The 16,034-nt window shown below is 41.3% G+C and overlaps 1 long non-coding RNA gene across 2 annotated transcripts in view; it reads left to right on the plus strand.

The window, feature by feature from the left end:
* Positions 1-15,688, plus strand: part of LOC131102756 (uncharacterized) — a 31,563-nt gene extending 15,875 nt beyond the window's left edge. For both annotated transcript variants that reach the window (XR_009119486.1, XR_009119487.1), the window contains 2 exons: positions 5,134-5,210; positions 15,566-15,688. This is a non-coding gene — a long non-coding RNA (uncharacterized LOC131102756). The remainder of the gene's footprint in view (positions 1-5,133; positions 5,211-15,565) is intronic.
* Positions 15,689-16,034: the final 346 nt, after the last annotated feature.

Below are 16,034 nucleotides of genomic sequence, written 5' to 3' on the forward strand. Positions count from 1 at the left end.
GTGCCGCCCACGCCCTGTTTATTTTATATATAAAACATTCTCCCAACATGCAGAAATCTTTGCAAGCATCTTCTCTTATATGTATTTTTTTTAATTTGTTAGTTGTTGGTGATTTTTAGTAGTCAATATTGATAACTGATATATGGAGCTGATATTCTTTTTCAATAAAAGGCGAAAATAGTTCCATATTTAGTTTTAAAAAGTCATATATGTTAGGGTTGCATCGATACAGGAAATTCACGGTTCGGTTTGATATGTTTAATGTGTAATTATTCATATTTGATGCTTTTTCCATACAAAAAAATTACCTTGCTTTTAAAAAAAAAATAATTTAATTGAAATTAGCAACATTTTTCTCCACAAATTTTGCTACAAATTTGTAATGCTGTTTGCTTTGCTGGTGCTGGACCCCCCGCCTAACACTGCAATCTAATGTAACGCCCCCACTTTTACTCTTCCCTTCTGCCTGTCAAAAGAAAATATATACAATTAATGCATTTGCCTCATTTGCATAGCGTTTGATACTATAGTTGAGCGTTTTAAAATAAAAACAAGTGGCTGCATTGGGCTGAAAGTGACAATTACATTGGCTAACTAACACATGATGTGTTTTTAAAAGGCTGAGTGCATAGAAAATGCAAAGTAAGAAGCTAGGCTGTAGTTATGGTGTCAGATTACTACATATGAATTAAAGCTTATTAAGTTAATTACTGATTCAGGTCTAAAAATCAGGGGGCTGCACGGCGGACGAGTGGTTAGCGCGCAGGCCTCACAGCTAGGAGACCAGAGTTCACAGCCACCCTCGGCGATCTCTGTGTGGAGTTTGCATGTTCTCCCCGTGCATATGTGGGTTTTCTCCGGGTACTCCGGTTTCCTCCCACATTCCCAAAACATGCTAGGTTAAATGGCGACTAAGCTGCACGGCGGTCGAGTGGTTAGTGCACATTCCAAAAACATGCTAGGTTAAATGGCGACTAGGTTGCACGGCGGTCGAGTGGTTAGCGCATATTCCAAAAACATGCTAGGTTAATTGGCGACTAGGCTGCACGGCGTCGAGTGGTTAGCGCGCAGACCTCACAGCTAGGAGACCAGGGTTCAATTCCACCCTCGGCGATCTCTGTGTGGAGTTTGCATGTTCTCCCCGTGCATGCGTGGGTTTTCTCCGGGTACTCCGGTTTCCCCTCCCACATTCCAAAAACATGCTAGGTTAATTAGCGACTCCAAATTGTCCATAGGTATGAATGTGAGTGTGAATGGTTGTTTGTCTATATGTGCCCTGTGATTGGCTGGCCACCTGTCTCGCCCGAAGACAGCTGGGATAGGCTCCAGCACCCCCGTGACCCTCGTGAAGATAAGTGGTAGAAAATGAATGAATATCTAAAAATCATGTGGTGTCCAAAATCGACATGTTGTTATTGCTAAATTATATTTTTGTCATTGCTAGGTTTAATTTGCCACTATTTTTTCTTGAACTTAACATTGTAGAGTTATCTTTTTACATAATTACACGTAACACCTCAATTGTCAAATTTTTAGTCATAACAAATCTGAAACCAGGCTTCTCTACACATCTTAAAATAAAGTACTGCTATCCTCTTTTTGTTTCCAATAACTTGGTATCAGCTTATAATTTAAAACATCTGCTATCAATATTTAAAGTGCGTCATAAAGCACAGGCTTTCAACAAATGAACAAAATATGCCTTTTAATATAGACAGACTTTTTAAAATATAGGTTACACACTACAACTACAGGGGGTCCCCTGTAGCAAACAAGGGCATTTATGACTTATTACTTGCTTTTAAGTCTGCTGCTCCGGTTTCAGTCGCTCATTTTGGTGCTTTGAACATCATTTCACAAAAAGTTCTCCCTGCAGAATTGTGTCTTTTAATTTAATTTCACTGTTAATTTTATGCCTGTATGAATGAGAGTCTTTCTTGGAGCCATATGAGCGTGTGTGGTAAACAATTAATTAGTTTTGGATTATCATATTTGTCTTTAACCCTGGCGCTCATCTCAAAAAAAAACCTCCCTGTAGTCATTATTTTTTTTTTTTTGGGGTGGGGGGCAGCATAGACCGTGACTATTCCCTGGAGGGGGCCAGGGTCCCGAACCACGGGGTGGGACGTAATCAGCACCATTACGCTCCAGGTGCTATTGAAATAAAAGATGGGAACAAGCCTCCAGTGGTGTTGCCCCGGATTCGAATCCAATTAAACACAGTTTAGCTCCGCACAAACTGCCAGCCTTTGCCTGTTCACTCATGAAATTAATGTATTGTCGACGCAACAAAGGAAATGTTGCGACAGGGCGCAGCAGCAGCGGCAGCCTCCGTGTGATTTTGGCAAGACAATGGAAGAATTGTTACAGAGGTGGGGAATTAATTCACTTTATTTTCCAGTGTGGGGTGAAATTGTTACATTGAAGCAGTGCTTCTGAAATAGTGGGCGAGGTGTTTGGGGGTGTCGGTATCAGTGTCTTCATGCTTGGACGATACACTAGCCTGCAGCTAGGTGGCAGCAGTGCTCAAACAAATCAACAAGCAGCATGTATAAGTACGCAGAAATTATGTTCAAATTAAACTTGCCGTGTTTTAGCGTTCTTAGCGCACAGCAAATCCATCAGTACGGAAAATACGATCCAACCGGAGCTTGTGTACCAATTTTGCTAGGCAACTCAGTGAGTGACAGGGTAACCATTGACTACTATTGTTTCATTAACTGTGTATATTACATAGTACGTGCCACTGTTTTGCAGGTTAGCATATACTAGCTAAAGCTGCAGCAAAGCTAACAAAAGTGGGACCGCACAGTGCTTTAGTGGTTAGAATGTTGGCTACATAGTCACAAGATGTGGCTGATCAGGATTCGGATCGCCGTTTCGGCATTTTCGTGTGGAGTTTGCATGTTCTCCCCGTGAATGGGTACTCCGGTTCGAAAATCATGCTAGGTTAATTAGCGACTCCATATTGTCCATAGGTATGAATGTGAGTGTGAATGGTTGTTTGTTTATAGACAAACAACCATTCACACTCACATTCATACCTATTCATACCTCCCACATTCCAAAAACATGCTAGGTTAATTAGCAACTCCAAATTGTCCATAGTTATGAATGTGAGTGTGAATGTGAGTGTGAATGGTTGTTTGTTTACAGACAAACAACCATTCACACTCACATTCACACCTATGGACAATTTGGAGTCCAATTAACCTAGCATGTTTTTGGAATGTGTGAGGAAACCGGAGTACCCGGAGAAAACCCATGCATGCACAGGGAGAACATGCAAACTCCACACAGAGATGGCCGAGGGTGGAATTGAACTTGGGTCTCCTATTTGTGAAGCCTGTGTGCTAACCACTTGTACACCGTGCAGCCCCTAAAAGGTTTTATTTCATTTTATTTACAAATTTGGGTAATAAGAGTTTAAAAGTCAATATAGGGGTGTTATTTCATGTCTAGAGGGCTCTAATAATGCTTAAATATTCATTCATTTTCTACCGCTTATCCACACGAGGGTCGCTGGGGAGTATCCGGAGAAAACCCACGCATGCACAGGGAGAACATGCACACAGAGATGGCCGAGGGTGGAATTGAACTCGAGTCTTCTAACTGTGCGGCCTGCGCGCTAACCACTCATCAGCCGGAAATTAAAATATACCAAATTAATAAATGGTAAACATTCCCATCGGGGGGGGGGGGGTTGGGAGTGACAGAAAATTGCATCACATCAGACCAGCCTAAGCTGGCATCTGTTTGTGCCAGCTAGCGCCCGTCATGCTAATACCCCCAGAAGCCGGGTGACATTTTTACCCCAGGCTGATCGACACACACATAAAAACCAATGGAGGTTAAGGGTGGAATCCCCCCCTAATGGATATTTGGTAACACCCCAAAGAGGTAACAAATGAGCGGTGTAAAGTTAAATGTCCTGTGAAATCACCCCCCCCCCCCCATCTGAAACAAGCTGCCTTTACAGCCTCTAGAGTCCCCCCCCCCCTTTTGCAGACAATTATCTTCCCAGAGCCAGAACCTTCACTGATGGAGTCACTGCAGGTCCGCTCACTTACAGATGTTTCCGCTACGTCGCAGGCAGGGATGGCGACGACGTCCCCCCGGAGGGGTCCACCCCCGGCCCGCAGCCGCCTGCAGTGGCGCGTACTCGCCAGCTTGGCTTGCCTCCATCGAGCGGTGCTCCGTGGCTGCGGCGGCGGTGCCTTAAAGTGGCGGCGGCGTGTCCAAAGCACTTTGGATCAAATAAATGCAAGCAGGTGTGCCCCTGTAGTGTTTGCCCAGGTGACACCTGCTACTTCCCCTTTAATTAGAGCTAAAACAGCTGTTTCACCAGGACCACGGGTTAGTCAGCGGCCTCACTCGCTGCTTGATTCCGGTCACATTTGATTAGGACCACAGGCTTTGGGTAATGACTGCATCAATACTTGGCGAGTAGAGGTTGGGTTTGGGGGGAGGGACATTTGGCGTAGTGCAAAGTAACTGAACCAGTCCTTGGCGGGCATCGTTTTTTTTGACTTTCCATCTGCGAGAGAAGGCAAAAGGCCAAAGAAAAAGATCTCACTTTTTGACCAATAGGATGACTTTGCAGAAAGACGTAAGAAGATAAAAGAGAAGCAATCTTCACATTGTTACTCTAATCAGGCCACGCTGCGAGCTGCAGGGGCGAGTACTTTGATCCTATGAGGATGTGTGTGTATGTGGGGGGGTTGGACCAGAGGGAGCACCCATTTTAATATCTCAAGCAGCTCCACAGGGAACCTTTTGGCCCTGAAGAGTGTGCAAGCTCATTCAAAGCAGAAGATAACCACCCCCCCCCCCCTTTCCTTCACATACATCACCAAGGTGCAGCATCATGCAGGAGTTTCATGCTGTGAACTTGCTCCAGGATGAGGCACAGCATCTTCTCCATGCTCTTGCCGTCTAAACTGTTTGATGATTGACAACTTCTGATCCACATGCAAATAGACAGTGTGTATGCATGTGTGTGTGTGAGGAGAGAAGTTTGTATACCACCAGAGAGCACTGTTGGGGCAGCAAAGTGCTCCTCTGTGCTGGATGGATGGATGCATGCTCCATCTATTCATCTACTGATTCTATCTCTGTTTGTCTTCCTCATAGAGTGGTCCCGGGTGGGGGGCTTTATCTTCTCTGCTGGGTTGAGAAGGGTTGAGGGTGCCAGGCCACACCAATTAAGGGTAAGACATTACATTTGTTAAATCATACCTTTTTATAATAACATTTAATATTTTGGTATCATTTTTTTGTTTTAAAAAAATGTAATAAAATTCCTGAAAAGTCCTATAAAATGTATAAAAAATATATTAAAATATAAATATGAAGCATTATTGCTTTTTGTAAAAATAATAATATATATATATATATATATATATATAATATAATTAATAAAGTAAAAATAATAATAAAATAATAAAGTAAAAAAAATAATAAAATAATAAAATAATAACATAATAACATAATAACATAATAAAATCATAAAATCATAAAATCATAAAATCATAAAATAAAAATGTTTTTTTTTTATCTCACACTCGAATGCATTTGAGGTATGCTGGAGCCTATCCCAGCTTGACAAATTGACAGCTTGACAATTTTACACAATTTATTTCTAAAGAGTGAAACATTGCTTTTTATTCTACTACTACTAATACTACTAATACTACTACTACGACATGTAATACAAGAAAACTCATAGGGCTGCACGACGAATGGTTAGCGCGCAGGCCACACAGCTTGGAGACCCGGGTTTGATTCCCCCCTTAGGCATCTCTGTATGGAGTTTGCATGTTTTCCGGGTACTCCGGTTTCCTCCCACATTCCAAAAACATGCTAGGTTAATTAGCGACTCCAAATTGTCCATAGGTATGAATGTGAGTGTGAATGGTTGTTTGTCTATATGTGCCCTGTGATTGGCTGGCCACCAGTCCGGGGTGTACCCCGCCCCTTGCCTGAAGACAGCTGGGATAGGCTCCAGCAGAACCGGTAGAAAATGAATGAATGAATGAATATTGCATGTATTGCATGTCATTTAGGCAGCTGTACCTAATGAATTGGCCAATAGGCCGCCATGCAAACTAGACTTGCTATTTAATAATATACTTTTTTTGGATCTGTTCTTGTGTGCACAAATAAGTACGGCGTTGTCATGTGACCTTGACCCAAGCGGTACCGACTTCCAACCGGGATTCAGCATTCGCTTGTCTTCCTCCTTCGAGCCTAACTTGAAATCAAACCCTTGCGGTCGGCGGTCAAATGCATCCTCCGGGATGCGTAGCGCACACTTGATTGAGGGAAGACGGCGCTTCATTTTGGCGCCACCTGTGACCCGCCGGCGCTCCTGACACAAACAAATGGCTCTGTAAATAAGGAAGAAGGGAGGGCCATGATGGTTTTTTTTTTTTTTTTTAGACCCCCTCCCCCAACAACTCCCCGCCCCACACCCTTCCTCCCTCCTGTCTTTTCAGAGAGACGTATGCATAGGCCCGCCAACAGGTAATGACGTGGTATTGATCTGGAAAGCTGAGGAGCTGATTGATGATGTTGCCTGTGCTGCAGACGTGCAGTAATGAGTTGCCATCTCATTGGCTCTCCACTCCATCCTGCTCATGTCACATAGATGCCCCACACTGGAGAAAGTCCTTGTCATTTCCTCCTCTATGCGCCATCGTCCTTCACAGCCACCACCATGCTCCTGGAAATAAGTCATTGAAGGATTTTTTTGGTTCGAATTTTACACTTAACGTCGTGTCCCACGCTTTGTTTTCTTGTACTTCCTTACTGGACAAGTGCAGAATTACAGAGTATATGTAAAAAGTCTCTTCTTGGAGACACATTTCTGTCTGTCTCAATAGCATTAAATGGGACCTATTATGCTAATTTTTCATCCCTGACTTGCTCTTTGAGTTGTGGACTCCTATAGAGCAGCGACCCGCACAGAAAGCTTTCTAGATCTTCCAGAATCTGCACCTATTCCACCGAATCCACCCATGGCCAGGCTAGTTCAACTTCCTTCTTGTCATTTGTTATTCTTGCAACATTATAACCTTTTCCACAATCTAATGTTCCAAAAAATTCAACAAAATTTTGTCTGTTGCTCATAATATAACTGAGTGGTTAGAACGTAGGCCTCACAACTAGGAGACCCGTGTTCAATTCCACCCACGGCCATCTAAGTGTGGAGTTTGCATGTTCTCCCCGTGCATGCGTGGGTTTTCTCCGGGTACTTCGGTTTCCTCCCACATTCCAAAAACATGCTAGGTTAATTAGCGACTCCAAATTGTCCATAGGTATGAATGTGAGTGTGAATGGTTGTTTGCCTATATGTGCCCTGTGATTGGCTGGCCACCAGTCCAGGGTGTACAACGCCTCTCGTCCGAAGACTGCTGGGATAGGCTCCAGCACCAGGATAAGCGGTAGAAAATGAATGAATGAATGAATAAAATTTTCCCTCATAATATTCTCGTCAAAATGCAACCTTGAAATCTTTTTTCATATATTTTGACTTTACTCAAAAAAAAATTATTGCAGATCATTAAATTTTGTGCCATGGGCCGCAAATGGCCACACTTTGGACACCCCATGCCCAAAATCCTGTATTATACATTACATGTTTACACATGAAAGAAGAATTACAGGTAGATAGCATATAGTTTTGTACTTACAAAACATGCAGTTACACAACATCACATCTTGTCAAGGCATCTTCATGCTGGAAAATGTTGGATTCATAGCTACAGCTCCCCCTCTGTCCCCCCCAAAAAAGAATAATTATTTAAAGTGGGACTCTACTGTACTGTATTGAGATACTGTACTGTACCTTTAAGACTTGTAAGTCATAAATAGTATAAAATGGGGCCTTTAACTTTCAGACTTTTACAGGCTCTCCTCATGATTAATGTGTCCAAACATTACATTCTTCTCTTGTGATATCATCTTCCAAAATCTCCACCCAGAGTTTCAGTCACCCACCTGAGCAGATCCCACTCCAAAGTATTTTCGTCTTCCCTTCCATTTATTACTCTCTGCACCACTTTTCATTTTTCCCAGACGATGACACACTGGGGCATGATCACAGCACGACCTGTGCGATGGAGACATTTCCCGGGTCCCCGCCTGCCTCCATTACACCCCCCACCATACATCTCGCCTATACCACCATGATGCACGGGGGTCCCGGGCGGCCGTTTCGGGGCTGGGAACGTGCGCTGACACCCAACACTGTATCATTTGTGGCAAGATATCAACACCAGCCTTTTTTTTTTGTAACATTCTGATTTAGAGGAAGAGGCTTGCGATATCTTCGTCTCCGCCCCCCGCTCCGTATTCGCAGAACAAAAGACACCACGGAGACCGACTCTGGAGGAGACACATGAATCATCACTGACAAGGCTCCTCCCGCCGTGATGTTGTAGCCGTGAATAATCTGCCTGGCTAAAAGCCTTGATCAATTAGTCAATCTCTAAAGTGCGGCTCTCTCAATTAACACGGTGATTTTCCCGACGCTCCCAAGTCGTTGCGCCGTTCTTGTCTCTCAGGTGTGTGCGCTCTGAAGGATCCACCACTAAAAATTATGGACGGGAATGTAATTGCAGCCAATCATCTCAGGAGTGGCAGAAGGACACACCCAATCTGAATGGAAGCTAGCAAGATAAAGAAGCTGTCTGGAATTGGGTGCTCCAGAGGGAACATGTCACTACTCTAAGTCCACTCCAATAGAGCGTTGCATGTGTCGAGGGGGGACGGGTGGGGGGGTCTGTGGTGCGTGAGTGCTTGCTGTAATTGGAGCAATCCGTTCCCTCGGCCCCGGGGCTGCTGAGACCTCGGGAAGGCTGCGAAGACTTTCTGCTCGCTACAGTAGCTCACCAGTGTTCTCCGCTGCACCAAGACGACCTTTGACATTTGCACTGACGAATGCCATCGCTTCCGAGTGCTTGGGGCGGTTGAAAATATTCTCAGTAGTGAAAGGTGCAGAATGTATAGCTTTTTTAGAACATTTATATCTATAAAAAAAACTGAAAAAATAACATTTTATTTTAATATTTCATCAAAAACAAACATTTAAAGACAAAGTAGTATTCTACTCTAGTCAATAGATGTCAGTAGTGTTACCAGGGGCATCACTAGGTTCTGAGAACAGGGGGGGCTTAGCCCCCTGGAGATGCACAGGATATGAATGAATGTAGTAGACATTCAAAAATATAAAAAAAAAACAAATAACAAACAAGAACCAGGATATAACTTTTCTACTTTTGGACAGATTTAGTAGAGATACTCAGTTGTTTTAGGCCACCATTAAATTTACAAGTAAGTAAAAAGTAGAAAGTACACACAATGTACACTGCAAGACCACTGCTCAATTATATAATAATCATTATTATATTATTAATTAGCCTATTATTATTACTATCATCATTATCTCTTATTGTTTATTATTACTGGTAGTAGTAGGCTAGTATTAGCCTGCTTATTGGCTTGCTTATTAGCCTGCTTTTGCCCTATTATATAAAATTTGTCAGACATTTTTTTGTAAAAAAAAAAAAATCAATACAAAATTAAAAAATTAATACAAAATATCAAATTACTTAGGGGGGCTCAAGAACATTTTATATATAATATATAATTATATATAATAAACATTCATGTTTATTTTTTTGTGAAGCTGAATAACCATTGTGTTAGCATATCTTACACCTATTCAGCCTCTATTCTTTTATTGGTAGAACTTGCCTTCCAAGAGGACGTAATGTCTGTTTTGGTCAAGTAGTTTGGAAAATAAATTACCCGCAAAAAATGCGACTTATACTCCAGTGCGACTTATGTATGTTTTTTGCTACCTAATGATGCATTTTTGGCCTTGTGTGACTTATACTCCGGAGCGACTTATGTATGTTTTTTTCTACCAAATTTCTGGCCTTGTGCGACTTATACTCCAGTGCGACTTATGTATGTTTTTTGCTACCTAATTATGCATTTTTGGCCTTGCGCGACTTATACTCCGGAGCGACTTATGTATGTTTTTTTTCTACCAAATTTCTGGCCTTGTGCGACTTATACTCCAGAGCGACTTATGTATGTTTTTTTTCTACCAAATTTCAGGCCTTGTGCGACTTATACTCCAGTGCGACTTATGTATGTTTTTTGCTACCTAATTATGCATTTTTGGCCTTGTGCGACTTATACTCCAGTGCGACTTATGTATGTTTTTTTCAACCAAATTTCTGGCCTTGCGCGACTTATACTCCGGAGCGACTTATAGTCCAAAAAATACGGTATTTTATTTAAAAACAAGAAATCCAACTTTGCTTAAATTCACTTATCATGGTCGGGTCTGGAAACAATGAATCGCAAGAAATGAGGCACTACTGTATTGCGTTAATGTTAAATTTACTTTTTAACGGTAATGTATGGATTAAAAATAATCAAGAATATCTAATTTCTGCTTGAACCATAATTGCAAAAATCGTAAAAGTATCACACTTGAATGTATATTTAACAACGCAGTCAACAGACGCAGAAAAGCTACCAAAGCACAAGACAACTTCCAAGACTGATGGTTACAGTGAACTTCTAGTTTTGCATGTGGACAAAAGTTCACAATTTGAAAAACATGAATATACGTTTTCGAAATTCCGGCCTAGCAAAAATATAAAAACATCTCCCTGAGCCTTGGGTGCAGTTTTCTCAAAGGTTCCCCTTTTGAATTATTAACCAATGCAAACTTTACTCATAAATCTTTCAAACTCAATCCGATCCAAACTGACAGGGGAGATAATAATAATGAGGTGTCCATGTATTGACTTCTAACCAAGGATTCCAACAATCTATAGGTGTCCTGTCAAGAAAAACATTGCGGTAAAACGCCCCAAACAGCAATATCTTATGCAGGAGTGGCAAAACGCTATCAATTTTGTCCACGGGAAGACATGCTTGTTAATTAGTAGTAGTAGTCGGGGAGTAACAGCATGTGATAATCACAGTTTGCTTCATACTGGGTACAAAAAGGGAACAAAATGCAAAATATTAAGCTGCTTTAATGATTTTCCTAAATGAAAAATCTGCTTGCATTATAGCAGAATTAATATTTCCAGTTTGTAGCACCGTTTTTGATCTAAACTGAAGACTGGCGGCACACTGCTTTGGTCTTGTCGGGTTTAGTTTAAGTGTCCCCAAACAGGAAGAACTGATGCACTTCCTTCCTGATTGGTTCATTCGCCCGTTCAATTGCAGCAAGGTCGTTTGGAAGAGTTCGAGTTCGATTGCTGGGAGAAAAACAAACTAGAGTTCGATTTAAAAAAAAAAACGTACACACAATCTACACTGCAAAACCGCTGCTCAATCTCTGCAACCATTCTGTCCAGTAGACAGTCATCAGTTATATAATAATCATTATTATAGTATTAATTAGCCTATTATTATTACTATCATCATTATTCTTCTTCTGATTATTACTAGACCAGTCCAGGGTGTACCCCGCCTCTCGCCTCAAAGACAGCTGGGATAGGCTCCAGCACCCCCGCGACCCTCGTGAGGAAAAGCGGTAGAAAATGAATGAATGTTTTGTTGTTTTGGAGCTGCCGGGCTTCTGGAGCAGGAGGGGATAGAAAAGAAAAAAACAAATAACACACAGAAACAAACAAGAGAACATTCCCAAATGTCTATAATGGTTATAAAAGACCCAAAGACCATAATGTGTGTTGAGCGAGGCTAGTAGTAGTCTAGTATTAGCCTGCTTATTGGATTGCTTATTAGCCTATTAATTAGCCTATTATTATTACTATCATCATTATTCTTCTTCTGATTATTACTACTACTACTAGTAGTAGTAGTAGTAGGCTAGTATTAGCCTGCTTATTGGCTTGCTTTTTAGGCTGCTTTTGCCCGATTATATAAAATTTGTCAGACATTTTGACAAAAAAAAAAAAATTAATAAAAAAAATTTCTCAATAACATTTTATATATAATTATATATAATAAACATTCTTTTGCTGGGAGAAAAACAAACTAGAGTTCGATTTAAAAAAAAACAACAACAAAAAAACGGACTAAATGGTGCAAGTGTAAAAAGCACCCTGGGATGCTGTTACCATGCCGACGAATCAGATTGCGCATTCAAGTCCTTGAGAGCTCCGTAATGAGTATCTTCACGGCAACATGGCTGCCCGTGATTGAGTTAAGTAAACAATTCCAATGTGTGGCTCCTACATGAAACGTCTACGTCTGCGTTTACATCTGCTGCCGTTGCCAGATGCATTACATTGAAACCGTTTCTCTCGTTACTTTAGCTCTTAGTCACGCTTTTCTGGAAGGCCGTCTTCATCAAACAATTGTTTGCTCCCCGAAAGTTCCCATTTGGACATATTTGCACCGGCATTACCCGCCGCTGCCACCGCCGTCTTCATCAGGGTGACTGAACTTAGCCATTTAAGTTTGTAATTGCATCAAAGTGCATCCATTAAGCCCCCCTCCATTTGTGCTCCGCTGTCGTGCTGCGATGCTGATAGCGGCATCAGCTCGCCGTGAGCTGCTGTTCTCCTGCATTCAGAGTCGTTGACATAAAGCTCTGTGTGAGGCCGTCTCAATTATTGTGTGAGGTTATCGTTAAGTGGCCTCCGCAGCAGGCCGACGACGAGCGATGACTGCTTCTCTTGTGGTGCCCGAAATGGGCGAGAACACCGTTTTTAGCCATACACCTGTAATTACTATATACAGTCATCCCTCGCTGAATTGGTTCTAAACCCAACAGCGTTAAATGAATCCCCATGATATTGGATTCATTCATTTTCTACCGCTTTTTCCTCACGAGGGTCGTGGGGGGTCTTCGGGCGAGAGGCGGGGTACACCCCGGACTGGTGGCCAGCCAATCACAGGGCACATATAGACAAACAACCATTCACACTCACATTCATACCTATGGACAATTTGGAGTCGCTAATTAAACTAGCATGTTTTTGGAATGTGGGAGGAAACCGGAGTACCCGGAGAAAACCTACGCATGCACGGGGAGAACATGCAAACTCCACACAAAGATGGCCGATGGTGGAATTGAACTCGAGTCTCCTATTTGTGAAGCCTGTGTGCTAACCACTCATACACCGTGCAGCCCCTAAAAGGTTTTATTTCCTTTTATTTACAAATTTGAGTAATAGGAGTATAAAAGGCAATATAGGGGTGTTATTTCATGTCTAGAGGTCTCTAATAATGCTTAAATATTCATTCATTTTCTACCGCTTATCCACACAAGGATTATGGGGATGCTGGAGCCTATCCCAGCTGTCTTCGGGTGAGAGGTGGGGTACACCCTGGACTGGTGGCCAGCCAATCACAGGGCACATATGTTAATATGTGATATGTCAATGTTAATACATTTAAGCATAGAAAACTTGTTAGACTTTCTAAATTCATTTACATTTCTACATTGCTGGGACTCTACATGGCCACCAGCTAACTAAAAAGCTAACCGGTTAGCTTCAGATTTATTTTTTTGTAAACTTCAGAAGCCAAAATATTACCACTTCCACACGGCATGGGAGGAGAATCTTGTCTTACTCTATTATGTCAGACATATCATGGCTGACTTAATACAGTAAAGTAATGTGATGTAATACATATTTATTGTATTTCCATATGTTTTGACTAATAATAGATCATTGTCTACCACGGGGCTGCACGGCGGTCTCGTGGTTAGCGCGCGGACCTCACAGCTAGGAGACCCGAGTTCAATTTGTTCAACAAAACAGAGTTCCAATGGACTATAGCCATGTCCATCAATGTGGCCTCTAAGCTGTATATTACAGACACATTATTATCTAGGTATGCTTTGTGGTCAAACAGTAAACAAGATGGAGATAATAGACATTCTGTCCACATCCTCCCAACAACTGGAGGAGGCGTATGTCAAGTGCTTGCAGCTGACAGAATCAGCATTGACGTGAATAAACAAGAACAGACTGCCAACTTTCACCAAGGCTGAAACCAAAAGCATATTCTGCACTGCAGTAGCATGTTGTTATTTCATCTCACCGCATGAGAACCAACCGAGAATTACTTCTGCAAACGTGCGTTCATTCTTAGTGACAACAACAACAAAGGATGTAAAGGTCACTAAGTTTATTCTCGGGTAAACAATAACCAATGCAGAAAGACCACATTGCTGAACGCTCTGCTGGCGATCCGAGGATGAATCCAGTAACTTCTACAAAAAATAATGCACTATTTATTATATTATACACAATGTACCCCACTTATCATCGTCTGGATGATGTGCTATTTTTCGGACATATACAACCCCAAAACATGACCCAGTAAGTCAAATTGACTTGAAACTTCTCACATAGCTCATCAAGGTGCAATACAAAACACCCACTGTAGCTTTGGGGTATTTTGCAGGTGGAACACGGGTTTTAGGAAAATTTTTAGGCAAGGAAAAGCATTTCCATCATCAACAAAGAGGAGCCCAAGGTAATATTTTACATGGCACCCTCCCCCACTAGTGATTTCCATGTGCTTACAAATTAAATTGACATTTTTTTAACATTGAAATTACAAATAAATATAAAAAGCAACATAAATACCCTTACCACAAGTTACATTTACACTATGCAATAACTATATAAAATAAAAATAAAATTAAATAAAATTAAATATATATACAAACTATATAAAATAGCTATTAATAAATGGTAATGGCTTTATTTCATTTGAACATGCATCAGATTACAATTGAATGCATCCCATAATCAGTTCAGAGTCCCACATGTCCGAAAGGAGTAGGAAGAAGCAAAGCTTATTAAATCCTACCCCTCCATCTGGTACTTTTACAATCAGTAACTGTTACATTTGTTCACTTCCTGCTTTCGTAATATAGTTTAATGTTTTTTTTTTTTTGTCACATATCAAAGTATGAGGTGATATAATCATACAATGACATACAAGCTTTATAACATACCTATACACAGTATAACTAAAATTGTACACAAAAATAACGGGTTCGATCCCCTGTACAGGTGAAAAAGCGCAGACCAAGTCATGAAGTATTTACTGTGTGAACGGAACTGCAGGAGTCTTATCGAGAATGAGCTCTGCCGTCCCTTTATTGTCCGTTGGAGTGGAGTGGGTTAGCTTGGAAAGTTAGCTTATGTCTCTCACTGCTTCAACGCCTCCAACGAGGTACCAATAGCTTGTTCGGCTACAACATAAACATCACAAAAAAAAAATTTCCATGAAAATAACAATGTTTTTACACCATATTTACAATTTTCACATTTGCAACTGAACTATGTGTATTTGCACACGTGTGCCTGCAAGTGTATTAGGCAATCCCTAATATCATACTTTCCGCTAGTACTAAAGAGTAGAGCAACCCGTGTAATAGTTACATCACCTCCAACAGGGTCGTGTTGAGTTGAGACTTTCTGTTCCATCTTCCTGCTTGTGTTTCGCCTCCTGTCGCATCTTCTTCATGTCACACGTGCTCTGATGTCGGCTGGCTGACTTGAATGTTGTCTTGTGTTTTTCTTTTTTACGTCTTCTGCAGGTTGTCGCATCGCGGCCGCCAGTCGAGGCGCGTTATGCAATCGGAGGGGTCGCGTACAACAAATTTGACCTGACTGCGCCCGGGGAACACGGTGCACTGGAACGTCACAATTTATGTATGAAGGTACGTGTTCAACTGGTTTGTGCTACTACTACTTCTAGTACTATGTAGGAATGCAGTTCAGAAAGGTAAGTGACAGCAGAAATCCATATGCTGCAAATAATAATAATAATAATAATAATAATGAAGTAATATTTACTCTTGCTCATAGTACGCCAGGAAATATGGGTTGAATTTTATTTGACTATATTTCTCAGATATACTTTAATTTGAACCAGGGTGTATATTCACCTAAAGTGCAAGCAATTTTGGGTGTTAATTGGAAGCAGGTGATAATTGAAGAGATGTTATTTCCTGGCATGTGAAAAACTTAATTTACAGTCGATTTAAAAATATCGCACAAAAGTGA

The sequence above is a fragment of the Doryrhamphus excisus genome, chromosome 15 (genome assembly GCF_030265055.1).
Source record: "Doryrhamphus excisus isolate RoL2022-K1 chromosome 15, RoL_Dexc_1.0, whole genome shotgun sequence".
NCBI classification, from domain to species: Eukaryota; Metazoa; Chordata; class Actinopteri; order Syngnathiformes; family Syngnathidae; genus Doryrhamphus; species Doryrhamphus excisus.